The sequence below is a fragment of the Salmo trutta genome, chromosome 35 (genome assembly GCF_901001165.1).
Source record: "Salmo trutta chromosome 35, fSalTru1.1, whole genome shotgun sequence".
Classification (NCBI taxonomy): domain Eukaryota; kingdom Metazoa; phylum Chordata; class Actinopteri; order Salmoniformes; family Salmonidae; genus Salmo; species Salmo trutta.
This window is the reverse complement of record NC_042991.1, coordinates 28,486,290-28,502,184: the sequence shown is the minus strand read 5'-3', so window position 1 is coordinate 28,502,184 and position 15,895 is coordinate 28,486,290.

Sequence of the window (15,895 nt, the reverse complement as noted above, 5' to 3'; positions counted from 1 at the left end):
GGAGACAGCGCTACCTGTCAGGCATCGTTCAGGGCTAAAATGCGCCATCTCCTTCTTCTTCTACAATATATTGCTGTTCGCACAATTGACTGTGCATGTCGCCAACTACTGGCTAGGAACATAACAATGGCAGTGCATTTCTTGCCATCTGTAATCTTGACTTCAATTTGTTAGGAAGCTGTGTGGTCTTAGAGACCACCATTAAGGTCATTCTTGTGTTTTGATACTGTGTTCATTCGCAGAATAAATTTGAGGGTTTGCTAAATGTATATTCATGCTTTGTAGTATTGTGTACACTTTGCTTGTGACTCTTTTTACACTAGTTAATTGTGCTTTCGCCTGTGTGCTGTGCCATTGAGATACATTGAGAATTAAAACTGCTTGTGAAGACTGATTGTACTAGCCTCTTAGTGAAGAGTCACTGACAAGACCTGTGGATCTTTGTGGAATCCTGCCAGCCCCATAACCTGTTTCAAATCAAATCACATTTATTTATATAGCCCTTCTTACATCAGCTGATATCTCAAAGTGCTGTACAGAAACCCAGCCTAAAACCCCAAACAGCAAGCAATGCAGGTGTAGAAGCACAGTGGCTAGGAAAAACTCCCTAGAAAGGCCAAAACCTAGGAAGAAACCTAGAGAGGAACCAGGCTATGAGGGGTGGCCAGTCCTCTTCTGGCTGTGCCGGGTGGAGATTATAACAGCACATGGCCAAGATGTTCAAATGTTCATAAATGACCAGCATGGTCAAATAATAATATTCACAGTTGTCGAGGGTGTAACAAGAGTAAATGTCAGTTGGCTTTCATAGCCGATCATTGAGAGTATCTCTACCGCTCCTGCTGTCTCTAGAGAGTTGAAAACAGCAGGTCTGGGACAGGTAGCACGTCCAGTGAACAGGTCAGGGTTCCATAGCCGCAGGCAGAACAGTTGAAACTGGAGCAGCAGCACGGCCAGGTGGACTGGGGACAGCAAGGAGTCATCATGTCAGGTAGTCCTGAGGAATGGTCCTAGGGCTCAGGTCCTCCGAGAGAGAGAAAGAGAGAATTGGAGAGAGCATACTTAAATTCACACAGGACACCGGATAAGACAGGAGAAATACTCCAGAAGTAACAGACTGACCCTAGCCCCCCCGACACATAAACTACTGCAGCATAAATACTGGAGGCTGAGACAGGAGGGGTCAGGAGACACTGTGGCCCCATCCGACGATACCCCCGGACAGGGCCAAACAGGAAGGATATAACCCCACCCACTTTGCCAAAGCACAGCCCCCACACCACTAGAGGGATATCTTCAACCACCAGCTTACCATCCTGAGACAAGGCCGAGTATAGCCCACAAAGATCTCCGCCACGGCACAACACAAGGGGGGCGCCAACCCAGACAGGAAGACCACGTCAGTGACTCAACCCACTCAAGTGACGCACCCCTCCTAGGGACGGCATGGAAGAACACCAATAAGCCAGTGACTCAGCCCCTGTAATAGGGTTAGAGGCAGAGAATCCCAGTGGAGAGAGGGGAACCGGCCAGGCAGAGACAGCAAGGGCGGTTCGTTGCTCCAGAGCCTTTCCGTTCACCTTCACACTCCTGGGCCAGACTACACTCAATCATAGAACCCACTGAAGAGATGAGTCTTCAGTAAAGACTTAAAGGTTGAGACCGAGTCTGCATCTCTCACATGGGTAGGCAGACTATTCCATAAAAATGGAGCTCTATAGGAGAAAGCCCTGCCTCCAGCTGTTTGCTTAGAAATTCTAGGGACAATTAGGAGGCCTGCGTCTTGTGACCGTAGCGTACGTGTAGGTATGTATGGCAGGACCAAATCGGAGAGATAGGTAGGAGCAAGCCCATGTGATGCTTTGTAGGTTAGCAGTAAAACCTTGATATCAGCCCTTGCCTTAACAGGAAGCCAGTGTAGGGAGGCTAACACTGGAGTAATATGATCACATTTTTTGGTTCTTGTCAGGACTCTAGCAGCCGTATTTAGCACTAACTGAAGTTTATTTAGTGCTTTATTCGGGTGGCCGGAAAGTAGAGCATTGCAGTAGTCCAACCTAGAAGTAACAAAAGCATGGATACATTTTTCTGCATCATTTGTGGACAGAAAGTTTCAGATTTTTGCAATGTTACGTAGATGGAAAAAAGCTGCCCTTGAAACAGTCTTGATATGTTCTTCAAAAGAGAGATCAGGGTCCAGAGTAATGCCGAGGTCCTTCACAGTTTTATTTGAGACGACTGTACAACCATCAAGATCTCCATCAAGATCTCTTTGTTTCTTGGGACCTAGAACAAGCATTTCTGTTTTGTCCGAGTTTAAAAGTAGAACATTTGCAGCCATCCACTTCCTTATGTCTGAAACACAGGCTTCTAGTGAGGGCAATTTTGGAGCTTCACCATGTTTCATTGAAATGTACAGCTGTGTGTCATCCGCATAGCAGTGAAATTTAACATTACTTTTTCGAATGACATCCCAAGAGGTAAAATATATAGTGAAAACAATAGTGGTCCGAAAACGGAACCTTGAGGAACACCGATATTTACAGTTGATTTGTCAGAGGACAAATCATTCACAGAGACAAACTGATATCTTTCCGACAGATAAGATCCAAACCAGGCCAGAACTTGTCCGTGTAGACCAATATGGGTTTCCAATCTCTCCAAAAGAATGTGGTGATCGATGGTATCAAAAGCAGCACTAAGATCTAGGAGCACGAGGACAGATGCAGAGCCTCGGTCTGACATCATTAAAAGGTCATTTACCACCTTCACAAGTGCAGTCTCAGTGCTATGATGGGGTCTAAAACCAGACTGAAGCGTTTCGTATACATTGTTTGTCTTCAGGAAGGCAGTGAGTTGCTGCGGAACAGCTTTTTAATTTTTTTTTGAGAGGAATGGAAGATTCGATATAGGCCGATAGTTTTTTATATTTTCTGGGTCAAGGTTTGGCTTTTTTAAGAGAGGCTTTATTACTGTCACTTTTAGTGAGTTTGGTACACATCCGGTGGATAGAGAACCGTTTATTATGTTCAACATAGGAAGGCCAAGCACAGGAAGCAGCTCTTTTAGTAGTTTAGTTGGAATAGGGTCCAGTATGCAGCTTGAAGGTTTAGAGGCCATGATTATTTTCATCATTGTGTCAAGACATATAGTACTAAAACACTTGAGTGTCTCCCTTGAACCTAGGTCCCGGCAGAGTTGTGCAGACTCAGGACAACGGAGCTTTGGAGGAATACGCAGATTTAAAGAGGAGTTCGTAATTTGCTTTCTAATGAGGTTAGGCTGTTGAAGCAGGGTGATCCTGTAAGAGCATGGACATCTCCAAATGGGATATTTTTGTTGAAGCAGAAGTATCCTGGTCAGGGACAGAGGTTGTTTCTCTGTTGAAGCAGAGAAGTGACCATGGGAGGATATGTCAGGGTTACGAGTCATGTGATCCCAGGGCACAGTCCTGAGATAGAAAAAATTAAATATTACCGCAGGTAAAAAATTTTTTTTTTAAAGAACATGTATTAATCAGTGTACTGGTAAGATTTGGAAACCAGCTATAAATGTAAACCTACATGAGAAATCTGCATAACTTCCATGTGGGTATAAAATGTAAAATGACATAGAATAATACAATTTTTAAAAATGATCTCATTTGAATTATAAGAAAGGAAGACATTCCTAATTAAACACTGTTGTTTTGCTCAAGGTCATTTGCCACAGATAAAATGACGTCAAATCACGTTATATCTACAGTAGCTTTGATTGGACTGTAAAATAATTTTTAATCCTTGTCATATGAAGAGAATTAATGATGAGAAATGATAGATAAAATGTATCGGTGCTCATCATTGGACAAAAACATTACACAACAAGTTGAAAATCGCTAATTCAACAATGAATGGTTTGGAAGGAATCAGTGACAGTGGCTAACTGCAAGCATTGCAAAGTAATCACTAGCCTGCTATTCAGTGGAGTGGTTGTGTGGTCCCAAATCTGGGATTGTGTCTCTTTTCCAACTTTAAAATAATAAACGTTCAACATTGGCCATGCTGTCAATGAAGCATGATATTTGTTTTATTTTTTTATTTCACCTTTATTTAACCAGGTAGGCAAGTTGAGAAGTTGAGAAGTTCTCATTTACAATTGCGACCTGGCGAAGATAAACCAAAGCAGTTCGACACATACAACAACACAGAGTTACACATGGAGTAAAACAAACATTCAGTCAATAATACAGTAGAAAAATAAGTCTATATACAATGTGAGCAAATGAGGTGAGATAAGGGAGGTAAAGGCAAAAAAGGCCATGGTGGCAAAGTAAATACAATATAGCAAGTAAAACACTGGAATGGTAGATTTGTAGTGGAAGAAAGTGCAAAGTAGAAATAGAAATAATGGGGTGCAAAGGAGCAAAATAAATAAATAAATAAATAAATACAGTAGGGGAAGAGGTAGTTGTATGGGCTAAATTATAGATGGGCTATGTACAGGTGCAGTGATCTGTGAGCTGCTATGACAGCTGGTGCTTAAAGCTAGTGAGGGAGATAAGTGTTTCCAGTTTCAGAGATTTTTGTAGTTCATTCCAGTCATTGGCAGCAGAGAACTGGAAGGAGAGACGGCCAAAGGAGGAATTGGCTTTGGGGGTGACCAGAGAGATATACCTGCTGGAGCGTATGCTACAGGTGGGTGCTGCTATGGTGACCAGTGAGCTGAGATAAGGGGGGACTTTACCTAGCAGGGTCTTGTAGATGACCTGGAGCCAGTGGGTTTGACGACGAGTATGAAGCGAGGGCCAGCCAACGAGAGCGTACAGGTCGCAGTGGTGGGTAGTATATAGGGCTTTGGTGACAAAACGGATGGCACTGTGATAGAATGCATCCAGTTTATTGAGTAGGGTATTGGAGGCTATTTTGTAAATGTGTAACGGCCATCGTCAGAATTAGACCAAGGTGCAGCAGAGGATGTGTTCATCATTAGAATTTTAATTCAAAAAGAACACTTTACACAAACGAAACAAAAACAACCAGAAACAGTCCTGTCAGGAAACACACTGAACAGAAACAATTACCCACAAAACCCAAAGGAAAAACATGCTCCTTATGTGTGACTCCCAATCAGCAACAACGAACTTCAGCTGTGCCTGATTGGGAGCCACACACGGCCCAAAACAAAGAAATACAAAAACATAGAAAAAGGAACATTGAACGCCCACCCAATGTAACACCCTGGCCTAACCAAAATAAAGAACATAAACCCCTCTCTATGGCCAGGGCGTTACAAAATGATATCGCCGAAGTCGAGGATCGGTAGGATGGTCAGTTTTACGAGGGTATGTTTGGCAGCATGAGTGAAGGATGCTTTGTTGCGAAATAGGAAGCCAATTCTAGATTTAACTTTGGATTGGAGATGTTTGATTTGAGTCTGGAAGGAGAGCTTACAGTCTAACCAGACACCTAGGTATTTGTAGTTGTCCACATATTCTAAGTCAGAACCGTCCAGAGTGGTGATGCTGGACGGGCGGGCAGGTGCAGGCAGCGATCGGTCGAAGAGCATGCATTTAGTTTTACTTGTATTTAAGAGCAGTTGGAGGCCACGGAAGGAGAGTTGAATGTCATTGAAGCTCGTCTGGAGGGCCAGAAATATACAGAATGGTGTCGTCTGCGTAGAGGTGGATCAGAGACTCACCAGCAGCAAGAGCGACATCATTGATGTGTACAGAGAAAAGGCTTTCCCTGTGGCTCAGTTGGTAGAGCGTGGTGTTTGCAGCGCCAGCATGGTGTGTGCAACGCCAGGGTTGTGGGTTCGATTCCCACGGGGGGCCAGTACAAAAAGAATAAAAATGCATGAAATGAAATGTATGCATTTACTACTGTAAGTCGCTCTGGATAAGAGCGTCTGCTAAATGACTAAAAATGTTAATTTAAAATGAGTTTGCCCAAGAATTGAACCCTGTGGCACCCCCATAGAGACTACCAGAGGCCCGGACATCAGGCCATCCGATTTGACACATTGAACTCTATCAGAGAAGTAGTTGGTTAACCAGGCGAGGCAATCATTTGAGAAACCAAGGCTAAATATGTGCAGCGCTCAAAACAACTGTTAACTCGAAACTGTGAAAACTTGACTTCGGTGAGTTCAAGACAACTGGGAATTCTGGAAAAAAATAGCTCCGTCTGGGAAATGTGTGTTGAACGGTCATCCAACTCGGAATTGTAAATTGGGAACTTGGGCCTCTTTCTAGAGCTACGACTTGAAGATCAATGATGTCATCATGATTCAACCATGTTTTTTCAGAGTTCCCAGTTGTCTTGAAAACACCATAAATCCAGAGATTGACAGACTTTGATGACAAAATATGCCCATGAAGGACCGCCTTGCCACCTTCCTGTTCAAGTGAGCACAGCACAACAAGGTGAGTCCAAAAATGTCTTGTATGCTGCTGAAATTATGTAATATGCCAGGGAGATATGTACACTGTAGCTACGAATGTAATACTGTGTATGTTGTGTAGTAAGCTGTTAGTAGCCCATTTGCCTCACGCTAATAATTTGGTCTATTTACCCCTCTTCATTTCGCCTACTGTTGACTTGGTGGTGCACATGTAGCCTATAACCTGTTTTAGAGAAACGTAATCATCAACATTTTTAAGAGCTTTCTTTGTCTGCTTATATGCCCCATTTATTTATCCTACGGTTCTGACTTGGTGTACAGGAAGAACTTCTCTGCTGACACCAGAGCAGAGTAAAAGGCAATTGACAGGAGTGTTTGGGTGTCAGAGTTCTTAAAGTGCATGTTCTGAATTCTGTCACTGCACATTTCAAAAGTGCTAAACAAATAGTTACATAGACTACTTCTGTCCTAGCTCGCTCATTAGTCTTAATTGAAATTACAGATTGCCTCTTATCCGCTTGTCGTCCCATTATGCCATCAGTTGTACATCGCAATTGGAAACCACATTTGTTTAAGCAAGTCAGCCATATCAGCTATGTATTTTTGAAAAGGCAGTAAATGAGGCTGAATTAACTGTTTCGCTGCCAGACAAGGCTCCGCTGATAGCCAGATATAGCAGTGGTAAGATGTTGAGACTGCTGTTAGGACAGCTTTATGTAGGCCCTAACAGTTTGTGGGCACCGTTTGTCACCGTTAAAGTACAATTAATGTATTATTTAGTGTTTTGTTGTGCAGTTTTGCTGGCATGCATCCCAATTATTAGGGACATTCTGAAACAGGTACCACTCTGGCAGAAAGTAGCAGATTCTCCATTTAAAGGCATTGAGTGAAATGTTATTAGCAGAATCTAGAAATAAGTTAGAGAAGGCAAGAAATGTCAAATAGAATGGGGTAAGTTTAGAAAGTGGGAAAGGGAAGCCGAAAGTTAAAGGAATATTGGTGAAACAAAGTAAGAAGAAGAAACAGACGGAGGAAGATAAGAAAAGGAGGAACAGGGGTGATGATAATTACTTTCCACCCCCCTATTATACCCTGTATCCACTGCACCAGCACCAGACCTGGTTGCCCAACAGCAACTTGCTCAGCCGTCTCCCCAGCCGCAGCTCTACCCCCAACAAGACCTGATACAACTGCGGGACCAGCAGACCCTTAGGCGACAGCCCATGAGCAGTGGAAATCTGTTCCGTACACTGCTCACATTTACTCTGTTTTTTTAATCAGTGACGGGGCTAGCAGTGGCAGGCTCAGGGAGCTACTCCAAATGATAGACAGAGGGGAAGAGGAAGGGGTAGAGAAGGGGAGGGGGAGCCAGTGCTGACGGACGGGCTGGACGACAACCACTACAGGGTAGGAACTTTGCTTGTTGCAATGGCGGAAAGGAGGGACGTTTCGCAAGAACATGTCAAAATGAATCTACCAAACAGAGGGCAGTGGGGTGAGGTTGGAAAACCAGACCTCCACTGAAAACAACCCTCTACAACCCACATATGGACTGACGTGAGGTAGAGACAGTTGACACTCTTGGACAGCATTTAAAGATTTTTTAAAACCCCCATGAGGAGCCGATGGTTCGTCTCTTTGTCAATGGGGAGTCAATCGATTTTCTAGTAGAAACTGGCGCTGCAATGTCTGTCATAAATTCTAAATCTATGTCCGAACCTCCCATGTCAAATGAATCAGTCACCGCTGTGGGAGCCTCGGGAGTGACTATGACAGAGTTGCTCACGATGCCCCTACCTGTTAAAGTTGATAACGCATTAAACGTCAAATTATTTCTTCTGCATGTTGTCCTGTAAATTTGTCAGGAAGAGATCTTCTCTGTAAATTGGGGATTACATGTGATAGGTACTATGCGTAGGATGTACAGGATATTGATGGGTCACATTATGACCCTATTGACAAATTTTCTCAACTACTTGCAGTTACAGACTGGCTTGCATTGCACCGCGAATTTCTCACCATTGACAAGAGATTTATAATATGAACAGAATTGGCTGACAGGGACCATACCCCAAGAGAGCTTACTGTGCAGTGACGCCCCAAATAACTTACTGTGAAGCTCTCATGTATAGTCGGCCCCAATTTTGTGCTCTGAGTGTGAAATTGACTAAAGAATAGGCTTTGTTGTATTTATTTAGTTGAGGGTGCCACATGTTTCGGTAGCTAAAACAGATATAGAAAGAAAAGCTATTGTACCTTGCCCAGACTCTCCTTGTAATACCCCCATTCTTCCCTTCCGAAAGGCCTCAGGTGATTGGCGTTTTGTTAAAGATCTCAGACCTGTTAACGATGCAGTCTATGTGCTGTGCCGACGTCAGCTAAATGATTTTCAGTTGTTGATGTGGCTAATGTTCTTTAGCATTCCGCTGGCATTTATGGTAGTGAGTGGAAGCCCACCGGCAGGTAGTGGGAGAAGATGGAACGAGATGGATTTTGGCAGACATTCTGCAAAAGATTTGATTTGAGTTTTCTGTTCCCAAAACTGGAATCAGTTATAAATAGAGTGGATTAAGTTTAGTAGACTTTAGCTTTTGTAAAAGTTGAAAAAAATAGTGACTTTTCAAATAAGTTACAGTACGTTATACATTACAATTTGTACTGACAATTTGTTAGTTATGCTATCCTTATGAACCATATAGTATATCATTACAGCAGTATGTACTGGTAATATATGTTAGCTAGCTACCTAACGTTAGTTGGCTACTAATACATTGAACTTGCCAGTATATTAACTATATACTATCTAACTACCCAACGGTTATTAACTTGATTATTCACATCATTCTTAGCTTAGCTAAATGGTATAATCGTTGTGCATTCTCAATGGAAATTGTTAAATCGACTGCTTCGTAAATTCGCTCATCTGAATGTGCCAGAGCGCAGAATAACTGATGAATTTAGGAACGCTCAACTCCCGTTGAATATGGCCGGTGTGTATGGGTATTCTAACACAGAGTGGGTATGTGAGTATGTTGATAAAATGTGTACGTATGCTATGATGGCAGGTTTGAAACCTGTTATCAAAATGGGTATTGCGGGGGTAGTGGACCAACATTTTTCAATGGGATGAAATAGTAAAGGAGGTTTTGAGAGTGGAATCCAATTCCGCTCACTTTGCAGCCGTGCGTGTGATTAATACGGTCACAGTGAAAGCCACCCTGTTTTTGGTGTGGGGAAGTTGGTCATTGGAAAAGTGAGTGCAGGGGTAATAGAGCTCGAAATTGGCTAAATGTATTACTCAATTCCATAGTTTGGGTAGCACCAGGGATTTAAGTAAGAAGGTAATGTCATCAAAAACAATAATCTGTTTCCATTACGTGGAACTGTGTCAAGAATTGAAGTAGATCCAAGTAAATGTTTTCAGTACCGAATATTGAACTGATAAGCCAGCACCAATTTTTTGAAGGTCCAAGCAGATTTGTTCAACAATAGGTTTAATATTTTGACTAGTTTACGTCCCAGGAACAGTTTGATTACAAGAGGGGCTCTGGGATTGTTTACTTTAGAAAGTGCCTATTCAGCTTGACGGGACTGTTTCATCTGATGTGTCTGAAGTATATTGCTATATAGGACTGATGGAATGTTCGCTAACAAGTTTTTTTTACATGTTTATCAATGATTCTGTATCTCACTCTTTGAAATGTTTCCTAAGACTGTTGTCTTAGTGAAATTCTGCAGTTTTATAAAGTATAAATGTATCTGGATTCTGCCGTAAAGGGAGCTCCCAAATAAGTAAGGCCTGACCGTTGGTTTCTTTGTTTTTGCCCTACATTTTAACACACACACCAGCACAATTCAACTGTTATGAATATTTGTTAAGTGGTGTTAACACTGTGTTCGATTTATTGTGTAGAGTCTTTTTTAATCTGGTTTTAAACTCGGTACGCAGAATGATGGAAAGGTTTTAAAATGGTTTCTGAGGTAGGGAAAGAAAACACTTAATGGGGTTGAATGACCTTTGTTCTGACTTCCTAGTGAAGCCTGATCACCCTCACTAGAAAGACTGGAGACATTGGTTGAGATTTAAATGGGCTATGTAAACACTAATAATTAGGAAGAAGTTTATTATTTAGCAATGTCCTGTTTGGGATTTGGAACATGAGAAGACGAGAGAGCACTGTCCCTGAATGAGGGACACCTGTCTCTAGTCTATTTTACCATTACCGTATGGGATATATTTATTTCCTTTTGGAGTTATCAAGAGTTGTAATTCTAATTTGATTTGTTATTCTAATTTGTTTATTTTTGATTTAACAGGCAGTGTTGTTGTTTTTTAATAGGGCTAGGCCCCTTTTTTTCTCAATTTCCGCCTGAATGACGTGCCCAAAGTAAACTGCCTGTTGCTCAGGCCCTGACGCCAGGATATGCATATAATTGGTACCATTGGAAAGAAAACACTTTGAAGTTTGTAGAAATGTTAAAATAATGTAGGAGAATATAACACAATAGATATGGTAGGAGAAAATCCAAAGAAAAACCAACTGGAATAAAAAAAATTTGAGAGACCATCCTCTTACAATGGCACGTATAAGATCATACGTAAAATTAGTTCTTTGGATGCAATTCCTATAGCTTCCACTGGGTGTCAACAGTCTATGTTCTAGGTTTCAGGCTTGTAACTTCAAAAAACAAATAAGAAATAACAGCTTTAGTAGAAGAACACAGTCTTGGAAATTAGTGTTTGCGCACGCCATTAAGACAGGACGCACCTGTTAAAATCGGTATCCTATTGAACATACTTCTCTCCGTAACAAATATTATAGTTTGATTACATTTTAGGGTATATGAGGAGTAAATAGAAACGTATTTTGACTTGTTGAAACAAAGTTTAGGGGTAGATTTTTGGATTCCTTTCTTTTTTTGCATGTTGAACGAGTGTATTACTCAAATCAATGGTACCAACTAAACTGACTTTTTGGGATATAAAGAAGGATTTTATCTAACAAAACGACACTACATGTTATAGCTGGGATCCTTTGGATGACAAATCAGAGGAAGATTTTCAAAAAGTAAGTGAATATTTAATTGTTATTTGTGAATGTATGAAACCTGTGCTGGTGGAAAAATATTTTGATGTGGGGTGACGTCCTCAAACAATCGCATGGCATGTTTTCACTGTAATAGCTACTGTAAATCGGACAGTGCAGTTTGATTAAGAAGAATTTAAGCCTTCAACCAATATAAGACACTTATATGTACCTAAATGTTTAATGTCCATAATTTGTATGATTATTTATTTGAATTGCGCACACTCCAATTTCACCGGAAGTTGTCCCGCTAGCGGGACGCCTAGCCCTAAAAGGTTTTAATTACCGTTTGCCTGGGGCCCTTTGGTAAATATGCAAATTTGTTTTCTTCACATCTGCCGATAAAAGGAAAAAATATATGTTGGTAATGGTTGACAGTTACTCCAAATGGGTTGAAGTTTTTCCCACCTCGAGTGATGTGTATTGTTTTCCCCACCTCTAGTTTTATATAAAGAAGTGCATTGCTGTTGTTGTGTTGTTTGTTTGTTGTTGTCTTGCTTCCTTAACAAATCTCATCAGATTGGGTCTACTGTATGGTCGAGATATCTCCCTAAGGGTTGGCCCTCTAACTCCCTGACCCTGTAACTTTGCAGTGAGATCGCCAAGATGGTAGGAGAATATAAGCCAATTTCATAAAAAATGGTTTCAACTGTGTTTTCTTATTCTCTTTGACATTTGTTTTAATAATTTGTATTAAGAATATAGCTAGATGTAATAATTTGTCATACAGTAAATCATTTGTCTGGATTTCCTGATTCAGAAATGCCCTAAACTAAACTGTTGTCTGTCCTCTCTCGAGGTTATGGTGAAGGTGACCACAGATGGTATAGATGCATGGAAGGGATAATTTGACCAAGATCAGTGTGAATCTCAACCCTCCCTAACTGGCTGAAGCAATGGTGACAATGGCGTTCAGTATGGTCCTGCACCACTTCTACCTGAGTCCGAGCCAACAACCTGTTCACAGCATCCAGTCAAAGCTATCAACTGCCTTTTCTCACATGCCTTTTCTCTCAGGAGTGCGACATGAGTCCACTTGAAGTGAGTATAGAGAGAGATCCCGTCAAAACTTCTTTGAACATGTGCCAAACAAACTGAAACACTGTCTGAAGAAGAACATGAAGAAGCGCCAGAAGGATGAATGGTGGGAGGGAGGGGGGCTGGTCAACTGTTAAAGTTTTCTTGTGCTTTTTATGGAGTTTTCTTAATGTTCTCTGAACAATTTGAGAACATTAATTTAAATTTAACCATGAAGTAACCTGTAGGAACGTTATTCTTATTAAGTATTGAAATTCCCACTGAAGAATGTTGTTTCTTAACGGTCTGTGAACTACACTGCTCAAAAAAATAAAGGGAACACTTAAACAACACAATGTAACTCCAAGTCAATCACACTTCTGTGAAATCAAACTGTCCACTTAGGAAGCAACACTGATTGACAATACATTTCACATGCTGTTGTGCAAATGGAATAGACAACAGGTGGAAATTATAGGCAATTAGCAAGACACCCCCAATAAAGGAGTGGTTCTGCAGGTGGGGACCACAGATCACTTCTCAGTTACTATGCTTCCTGGCTGATGTTTTGGTCACTTTTGAATGCTGGTGGTGCTTTCACTCTAGTGGTAGCATGAGACGGAGTCTACAACCCACACAAGTGGCTCAGGTAGTGCAGCTCATCCAGGATGGCACATCAATGCGAGCTGTGGCAGGAAGGTTTGCTGTGTCTGTCAGCGTAGTGTCCAGAGCATGGAGGCGCTACCAGGAGACAGGACAGTACATCAGGAGACGTGGAGGAGGCCGTAGGAGGGCAACAACCCAGCAGCAGGACCGCTACCTCCACCATTGTGCAAGGAGGAGCAGGAGAAGCACTGCCAGAGCCCTGCAAAATGACCTCCAGCAGGCCACAAATGTGCATGTGTCTGCTCAAACGGTCAGAAACAGACTCCATGAGGGTGGTATGAGGGCCCGACGTCCACAGGTGGGGGTTGTGCTTACAGCCCAACACCGTGCAGCACGTTTGGCATTTGCCAGAGAACACCAAGATTGGCAAATTTGCCACTGGCGCCCTGTGCTCTTCACAGATGAAAGCAGGTTCACACTGAGCAAGTGATAAACGTGACAGAGTCTGGAGACGCCGTGGAGAACGTTCTGCTGCCTGCAACATCCTCCAGCATGACCGGTTTGGCGGTGGGTCAGTCATGATGTGGGGTGGCATTTCTTTGGGGGGCCGCACAGCCCTCCATGTGCTCGCCAGAGGTAGCCTGACTGTGCTTAGGTACCGAGATGAGATCCTCAGACCCCTTGTGAGACCATATGCTGGTGTGGTTGGCTCTGGGTTCCTCCTAATGCAAGACAATGCTAGACCTCATGTGGCTGGAGTGTGTCAGCAGTTCCTGCAAGAGGAAGGCATTGATGCTATGGACTGGCCCACCCGTTCCCCAGACCTGAATCCAATTGAGCACATCTGGGACATCATGTCTCGCTCCATCCACCAACGCCACGTTGCACCACAGACTGTCCAGGAGTTGGCGGATGCTTTAGTCCAGGTCTGGGAGGAGATCCCTCAGGAGACCATCCGCCACCTCATCAGGAGCATGCCCAGGCGTTGTAGGGAGGTCATACAGGCACGTGGAGGCCACACACACTACTGAGCCTCATTTTGACTTGTTTTTAAGGACATTACATCAAAGTTGGATCAGCCTGTAGTGTGGTTTTCCACTTTAATTTTGAGTGTAACTCCAAATCCAGACCTCCATGGGTTGATAAATTGGATTTCCATTGATTATTTTTGTGTGATTTTGTTGTCAGCACATTCAACTATGTAAAGAAGAAAGTATTTAATAAGATTATTTCTTTCATTCAGATCTAGGATGTGTTGTTTAAGTGTTCCCTTTATTTTTTTGAGCAGTATATTATATTTCAGAACATTCCCAATGTAACCATGTTTGAACTTTTAGAAAACGTTGAAATACCACGGAAATAACTTGTTTGTCAAGTTCCTTAAATGTGCTGAGAAAGTTCCAAACCCAAGCACCTATCCCGCACCATTCCCAGAAAGTTGTGGGAAGGTTATATGCAAAATAACCATAGGACATGCATGCTCTCTGTGCAAGCTGGGTATTTTGAGATAATACTGTGTGGTGTGTTTCCATGACCAGTGCCCAGTTCAGGTCTATATTAACTTTGCCCTACTTAAAATAACCTACTTGTTACATTAATTCATTGCCTTGGTATTGAATATATACAAAGGGAGACATTTCTACAGACTATTTTAACTGAACATAGTGCAAGAATAATATTTAGAGAGTTTTTTTCTTCTTCAAATAACTTTATAAGAAATTGATTTTAGGGAGGGCTAAAATGTCCAGTTCAGTTTCAGTCTGAGCTGACTGTCCATCCATTACTATTAATCATTTCTGAAGTGTATTTTTGTTTTGTTTTATGCTATGTTGAAATGTTGGACTTGGTTATCTAGTGCTGTCCAGTCCCTTGTCCTTTGCTTTGCACTCAGGCAGTCTAGAGAGGAGCAGAGTGTCTGAAAATGGACACATCCGCCCTGGAAACGTGTATAAAGTTGATTTGCTCCCAGTGTGCTCCCAGTGTGGAAAGAATTTTACCATGTTAGCTAACTGGAAAAGGCATGAGAGAATACACACTGGAGAAAAGCCTTATCACTGTTCCCATTGTGGAATGAGTTTTATTCATACAGGTTTGAGAAGAGCTGCTAACATGGGCGATAGATGGGAGACTGTGGACTAGACAGACCCAAAAATGTGGAGGTAACATCTGAGCTCAGAGTTTGGTACATGCTGTAGAATGGACTTATGTTCAGTAGACCAAGACCCCAAAATTATTTTCAACGGAAACCATTTACTGCAAATGGAAAATGTTTTGCACCGAAAACGAGAGTTTCTATTGGACAAATTCAGGTAGGTTGGTCTTCTTTTCAGTCTGTTTGCTTTTGTTGCCTTCCATCATTTGGTTCGTAGTAAATACACCCCCAGCGCAATAGAGACAAACCATTTCAAATAGAGTAGGTAGGACACACACACACCATCCCTGGTGCCCTCTTTTCACTCACACTGAACCACTGTAGTGAACTACTAGATTTTGAGCGGCCTGCCAAGTTACAATGTTACAGGCATTGGTTACATGTTATTATAATGTAACAGGTTAGGTTACACAAGCTATCACAATGGAAATATCCACAGGTCGTGGTAAACACATGGGCCCGCTGTACATACAGTCTACTGAGATGTAAGTCATCCCACCAGACAGAGCTTGTGTTACTCTAACTGTATCATGATGTCAACATGATGAAGGAAACTTCCCAGACTCCTGTAAGATCGAAGCATGCTATTTGACCCGTGAGGAGTGGCATCATGTGCTTGCGTCCGAAATGGCACCCTATTCCCAATATAGTG